The sequence below is a fragment of the Cryptomeria japonica genome, chromosome 6 (assembly GCF_030272615.1).
Source record: "Cryptomeria japonica chromosome 6, Sugi_1.0, whole genome shotgun sequence".
Classification (NCBI taxonomy): domain Eukaryota; kingdom Viridiplantae; phylum Streptophyta; class Pinopsida; order Cupressales; family Cupressaceae; genus Cryptomeria; species Cryptomeria japonica.
Window position 1 is genome coordinate 1,889,364 of NC_081410.1, and position 6,377 is coordinate 1,895,740.

Consider the following 6,377-nt stretch of genomic DNA (forward strand, 5'->3'; position numbering starts at 1 on the left):
AGACTATGAGTTGGAATTGGTCAAGAAGTTGCAGGAACCTGAAGCAGAGAAACATTAGTGTGAAAGAGTATACTGAGGAGTTATAAAAGGTAATGATCAGATTTGGACATAGAGAGATGGATAGGGAGAAGGTGGCTAAGTACATAATTGGACTTGCATTTAACATTCATGATGAGATGAGTATAATGAGGATTTCTAAAGTTGAAGAGGCTTACCAATATGCTTTGAAGGCTAAAGAGAAAGTGAAAATAAGACAACTGAATAACCCTAGAGAAAAAGATAGGTATAAGGGGTAGTTGAGTGATAGTTTGGAGAAGCAGAAAGTGGATGAAGAACCAAAATCTAAGTGGAATAAAGAACCGGATCAAAAGATAGAGAGAAAAGGCAGTAGCAGTAGCAACAAAGGATTTTTGGGTAGATATTTCAAGTGTGGGGAAATCGGATACCGATCTTTTGAGTGCAAGCAGGGAATGACAAGAAATTGTGTGGTAAATAAGGATTTGGAAGCTAGGGTCACTGAATCTGAATGTAAATCAGAGCAGGGAGAATCACTTATGTTTAGGAGAAACTTGATGGGGCAGAGCAGTGAAGATACTAAACCTACTCAGAGAAGGAGTATTTTCTGGATTGTATGCAAATCAGGTGGTAAGTGTTGTAAAGTTATTGTGGATAGTGGAAGTACTGATAATTTGGCATCCGAGGAGATGGTGGAGAAGCTTGGATTGTAGAGACTTAAGCACCCTTGTCCTTACATGGTGAGTTGGTTACAAGACGATCAAAAGATATAAGTGAAGGAGCAGTGTTTGGTGTATTTTAATATTGGGCCTTTTAGAGATGAGGTCTTGTCTGATGTTGTGTCTATGAGTGCTTGTCATTTTTTGTTGGGTAGACCTTGGCAGTTTGATAGAGGAGCTATTTACGATTGTAGAAAAAATCTGATCTCTATTGAGAAGGATGGGCAAAAGTTCACTTTGACTTCCTTGAGGGAGAAGGAGAAAGAAGAGAAATTTGAGTCTTGAGAAGAGTTGCAGTAATGAGAAGTTGGTTGCAGAGGCTACACCAATTGGTGGTGTGGAATTACAGAAGGATCTTGTGGATCGGTTTGATAACAGGGTGGAATCAAATGATAGTGAGGTTATGGTGACAAACCGAATGAAATCTTGTGGCCGAAACAAAGCAGAGGTACAAAGTAAAGGGAGACAATGTGCAGGTAAGAAGCAGGGAAAGAAGAATAAAGAGAACCAGAAGTTGGAGAATATGGCTGAGGTTATGGAAGAGGAAAGGAAGCGGTCTGCAGACATGGAAGATGTTTGGATTGGAAATGAGCATGAGATTTATATTCTGAATGCTTTTCAATGTTCATGAGATGCCTCTCATGGAACATATCTTTCTACTCGGGGTGTCTGATGCAAGGGAATCCCCGTTCTATGAGCAATCTTGCATTAATAGAAAAAAACATTTCCTTAGTTTTGTTCTTATTTAGTTCATGTAACAGTTTTCTATGTTTCTTTCAGTGTATTCCAGTAGCTATTTATCTTTCATTGCAAATCATATTTTTAGGTTCTAGGTATGTTATCGTGCATTATCCCAGATCTCCAGTTCATTAGGGTTCTTTTTTGGTGAATTATTCCTTCTGGAGTAATTGTTTCTGGGCTTTGGAGTAGTTTTGAGCTTATCGTCCAAGTTGGAGATTTCTTCTTTTTTGGAGCGCTTTCTTGGGTTGTGGATCAGTTTGGTGCCACACTTGATGTTCTTAGGCCCTTGGCCGACCTTCCTTGTGGCCCACACTTCTGGATTGTTCTTGGTGAATGAGATCTTCATGTTTTGGGGCCAACCTGTTTTACACGTTTCATTTTTCTTCCTTTGTTAATGAAATCTTTTGTGGCCGACCTGGATGTGTTCTAGAGTATATATATATAGCTTTATGTAATCATTTGAGCAACATCATTGGTAAGAGGTTCTGGATTCATGATTAGAGATCCAGTTAGCTCTGAGAGTTTCAGATGGATTGTAATATGGCAAGTTAGCCTGCATGTAACCGGTTGATTACTGGATGTTGTATGATGAAAGGATGATGACGTGGATGTTTGATCCCATAATATTCCTATGTGTTGTTGTTGCTTTTGTTGTGTTAAACTAGTTGCATGATCTGGTTTATTCTCTTTGAGGACCCACCAGACCATGGCTGCATCAGATGTCCACAAAAGATAAGACTTGGAACATAGGAAATAGACTAGGGATACCATCTAGGGGTTGCATTTCATGCATTAGATATATACATTTATATCGTAAGATTAATTCACTAGAATAATGGTGAATATAATGATGAAGAATATGGATAATGATATCGATGAAGAATGATATGTAAAGAATTGTATATATAAATATAAGGAGTTATAAGGATATGTAACATGCATACCAAATGATACGAATAAATACAAATAATTTTGATCTCAAAATGTATATATTGTGTATGTTCTGAATCTGATTAACAACTGACCTTATGTTTGAATACAATTCTTTGTTACCTTAATAGGATAGAGTGGGGTTTAAAGACTACAACACCATAAATGCTTACGGTACAAAATTTCGGTTTGCATCCCTAAGATTTCTTGCTAACAAAATCATTTGGGACTTCTATAAATGTATGAGTAGAGCTTGCTAACTAGATTTTCAACTTTAACTACTAAATCAAACTTTCTCATGATTTTAAACTCTAAATTCATTATGTGGGTCATGCAATGAATGACATTCATGTATAGTGAAGTAGTAATTTGTAGCTTTATGAAAAAAACCATTCCTATGACCTTGCATCATTGTAGCTCTACACTCACTGAAATTATTAAAAAATTATTGACATATAATAATATTTAAATAAAATAATAAATTAAAAAATTATTCACATATAATAATATTTAAATAGAATGGTAAACTAAAATGTTTAACAATGTAGAGACTTAAAAGAAGCAAAGTAGGCCAACTACATTTACCCAATGAACCAGATGTTGCGTACTTTTAAAGCGACTTGCATTGATACAAACTTTTATTTTCTCGAGTAAAAGAAAATAAATTGACTGAAATGGGGTCTCTTTTACTAGGGCAGTGGGATGAATGCAGAGATCCATCTAGGTAGCATCTGGGCAGATCCCTTGGAGGAGGAGACAATGTGCCCGAATTTCCAGGCCCATCCTCCGTAATGAATACGGTCTCAAAACCCAGTTCGGAGTGGGACTCAAAATGGCAATGCATCAACCAAACTCCTGTTATGTAAAAACATAAACAAATTTACATTCCTGAGTCAGTTTATATAAAAAATAAAAGAGAGAGCATTGAAATATGTATTCATACTACAAATTAGTTTACCTGGATTGTTGGCTATAAATCTGATGACTACCCACCCACCAGTAGGAACTCCCACGGTGTTCAACATCTGTGGATCTATCAGATTGAAGCTTGCAGGATCCTTTTGGGAATTATAGTTGCCAAAGCCTTTCTCCACAACATAAAAATCATGGCCATGAAGGTGTATAGGATGGTTTTGTATTGTAGTAATCGCAGTGTTCTGAAATACGATTTGCACACTGCTATTGAATTTCAGAACTTTTACTTTCGTCCCGAACTCGGGCTGCCAAAGACCCATTGGCACAGCTCCAGTGTAATTGAACACCAGTGGAGGATTATCCGGGAAATCTGTGGTATACACTCCATCTATAGCATAATAATAAGCCTGCAAAATTGAGATACGTGGCAAGACGAATGAAATGTTATTAAAACTTCCAAGTGGTCTTCCACCATTGATCCCTGTGCATGAATTGTTTGGTCAGCTAGCGAGTGCGAATCCTTCTGTTATAAACATCTCCACATCAACCGTCTGTGGCACCGGGACGGAGACATTCAGGCTTCTTAGGTCTGTACTGAATTTGAATGCAGTCGGCGTATCATGAAATGCAGGAAATTTTGGCAAGACAGGAACAGATGTATTGCTGCTGCCTTTATATTCGAGTATTGCTGTTGAAGTGGTGTTCAAGTACCTATTCCCTTGGGCCTGGCTCTTGTATACGCGGGTGCCAATGTAGTAGCGCCCTGATTCTTGCCCAGCTGTTATGAGCACATCCATGGTGTTCCCTGGCTGTATGACCAGCACATCTGTCTCATATGCTTTGATATACACGGCATCCACTGCCACAACAATCATTTTGTGCTGCGCAATTTTGAAGAAGGATGCATGAATCATCGCACAATTTACAATCCTCAGCAGGTACGTTTTTCCTTTCTCAACCAAAAAGCGAGCAGTATCTGTACCCATATTTCATTCATTAAATAGTGCTATCATTCTAGCCGTTCATCAATGCAAAAAAGCTACAAACCATTCGCGGAGCAAGGAAAAAAGTCTCCCGGTTGGCTGTTGATGGTGTATGCATCTGAATCATTTGGTATACCTCCTGTTCGAATCGCATCTGCTAGTACATCTTCTACGTTCGCATTCCACCATTCACCTGCACTACATATAAGAATAAAAAACTATATTGAAATTTCGATTCTGAAATATACTTTTTCCAACGGTTTGCAATATTAAAAAATGACATGGACTGCTCATTCGTATTTGATTGTGTGAGAAATTTTTAATTATCAATGTTTCGAATTATAGTAGATGATTAATTCATCATCAGGATGCAAGAGAGTTTAAGGAGTTTTAAAGATGATTCCTTAAACTCTCTTGCATCTTGATGATAAATTAATCATCAGAATGCAAGAGAGTTTAAGGAGTTTTAAAGATGATTCCTTAAACTCTCTTGTATCTTGATGATTAAAATTTTTTCACACAATCAAATCTAAAAACTACATACAAGATTTGAATGGATTGTAGAAATCTTATAGCTTTGATGGGTGAAAGATACTAGAAGGTTTGAAAGCTGCCTACCCAAAATGATAGGAATCTCAGCATCTGGTTTTGGAAAGGGACAGTCGTTTCCAGCCCGGGGCAAAATAACCAGAGCTCCATGAACAGTAGCTCTCAGATGCGAGATATGTGCATGCCACCACAGCGTTCCTTCTTGGCCTGTGATTGTAAAATTGTAGGTAAATTTATTCCCAGGGATAATGGGACACTGCGTTACGTAGGCCGGTCCGTCTGCCCAGCACAATCTCAACTGCCGTACTCCGTGCCTGCAAAATCATAAAACAATAAAACCCCTCAAACAATAACACTACTGAAGATTTGCATATTAGTTTTGAGCATAATCTTTGTTACCAGTGTAGGGTAATATTATAGGGTCCCTTGTTCTTCACGTCTATGACAAGATTATCGCCTTCATGAACGCGTAGAGTCGGGACCGTCCATTGACTGTTACAATCCTCTGTGTGTTGCACACCCTCGTCACGTTCCGGGTTCGAATCTGTAAGACATTCCAAATCATAATTTAGATTACGATCAATTCATAAAAATTACAGAGCTCTAGTAAATATACTTACAGTAAATTTGCGGTGGACAAGGGCTGCAGAAGCAGCCCATGGTGCTACAAAAATTAAACAAAGAAGCAAGGCTAATTTCAGCACACTTGACAAGCCTGCCATGATTGATATTTTTTTTGCTTGCAAGCCAACTTAACCTCTCGAAACTATGAAGCAATTCGAAGGTGGGATGTCTTATTTATTTATACACATAAAGGGCAATTCTGAAATGATAAGAGGGATAAGAACATTAAAAATGTCAAATAAATCTGGAGCACATATCAATTCAATTCAATATGGGTCGATTTTGGTTTCATTCTTTTTTAAGATTTTGGGGTCATGCATTCAGTAAAGCAAGTTTTGATCTCTGGTAGACTGATTACGAATCATTCAACTTCACCAACAAATCAAAAATCTTTTGACAATTTTATTTTTTTAAATTCAATTATCCAAATATTCTTGGATGTTAATCAATAATTGGAAAAAAAAAAACACAAAGAAAACTATTTACTGTATAAACGAGGGCTGAAGCTATTCTGGCTCCAAAACAGACCTTTCCTACAGCGTGATAGCGATGTGTTAGTCAATCGCAGTCGTTTATTGCAAAATCGACGATGTAAAACGCACGACTAACACGCATGTTAGTCAATCACACGTCTATAAACTTACGACAAAAAAATAATGGCAGCATTTATTGTAATTGACTTTTAACCTTTACCGTGCATAAATGAAACGAAAACAAGTACGTGCGTAAAGTTCACTAATTTTAAACATCTAGAAATTTTATTTAATGTAGGTTGTTATTATTATCATATAGTTGTGGCTTGGTAAACGAAAATCAACTAATCCAACTAAGGTAACGTGTCAATGTGATTTAATATAGAAAGCTCCCAATGTTTTGGCTTGAACATTATATTTCTATAATA

General features: G+C 37.2%; 1 pseudogene; it reads right to left on the bottom strand.

Moving 5' to 3' along the window:
* Positions 1-3,015: 3,015 nt before the first annotated feature.
* Positions 3,016-5,574, bottom strand: LOC131077579 (laccase-12-like; annotated as a pseudogene).
* Between the last annotated feature and the right edge of the window lie 803 nt (positions 5,575-6,377).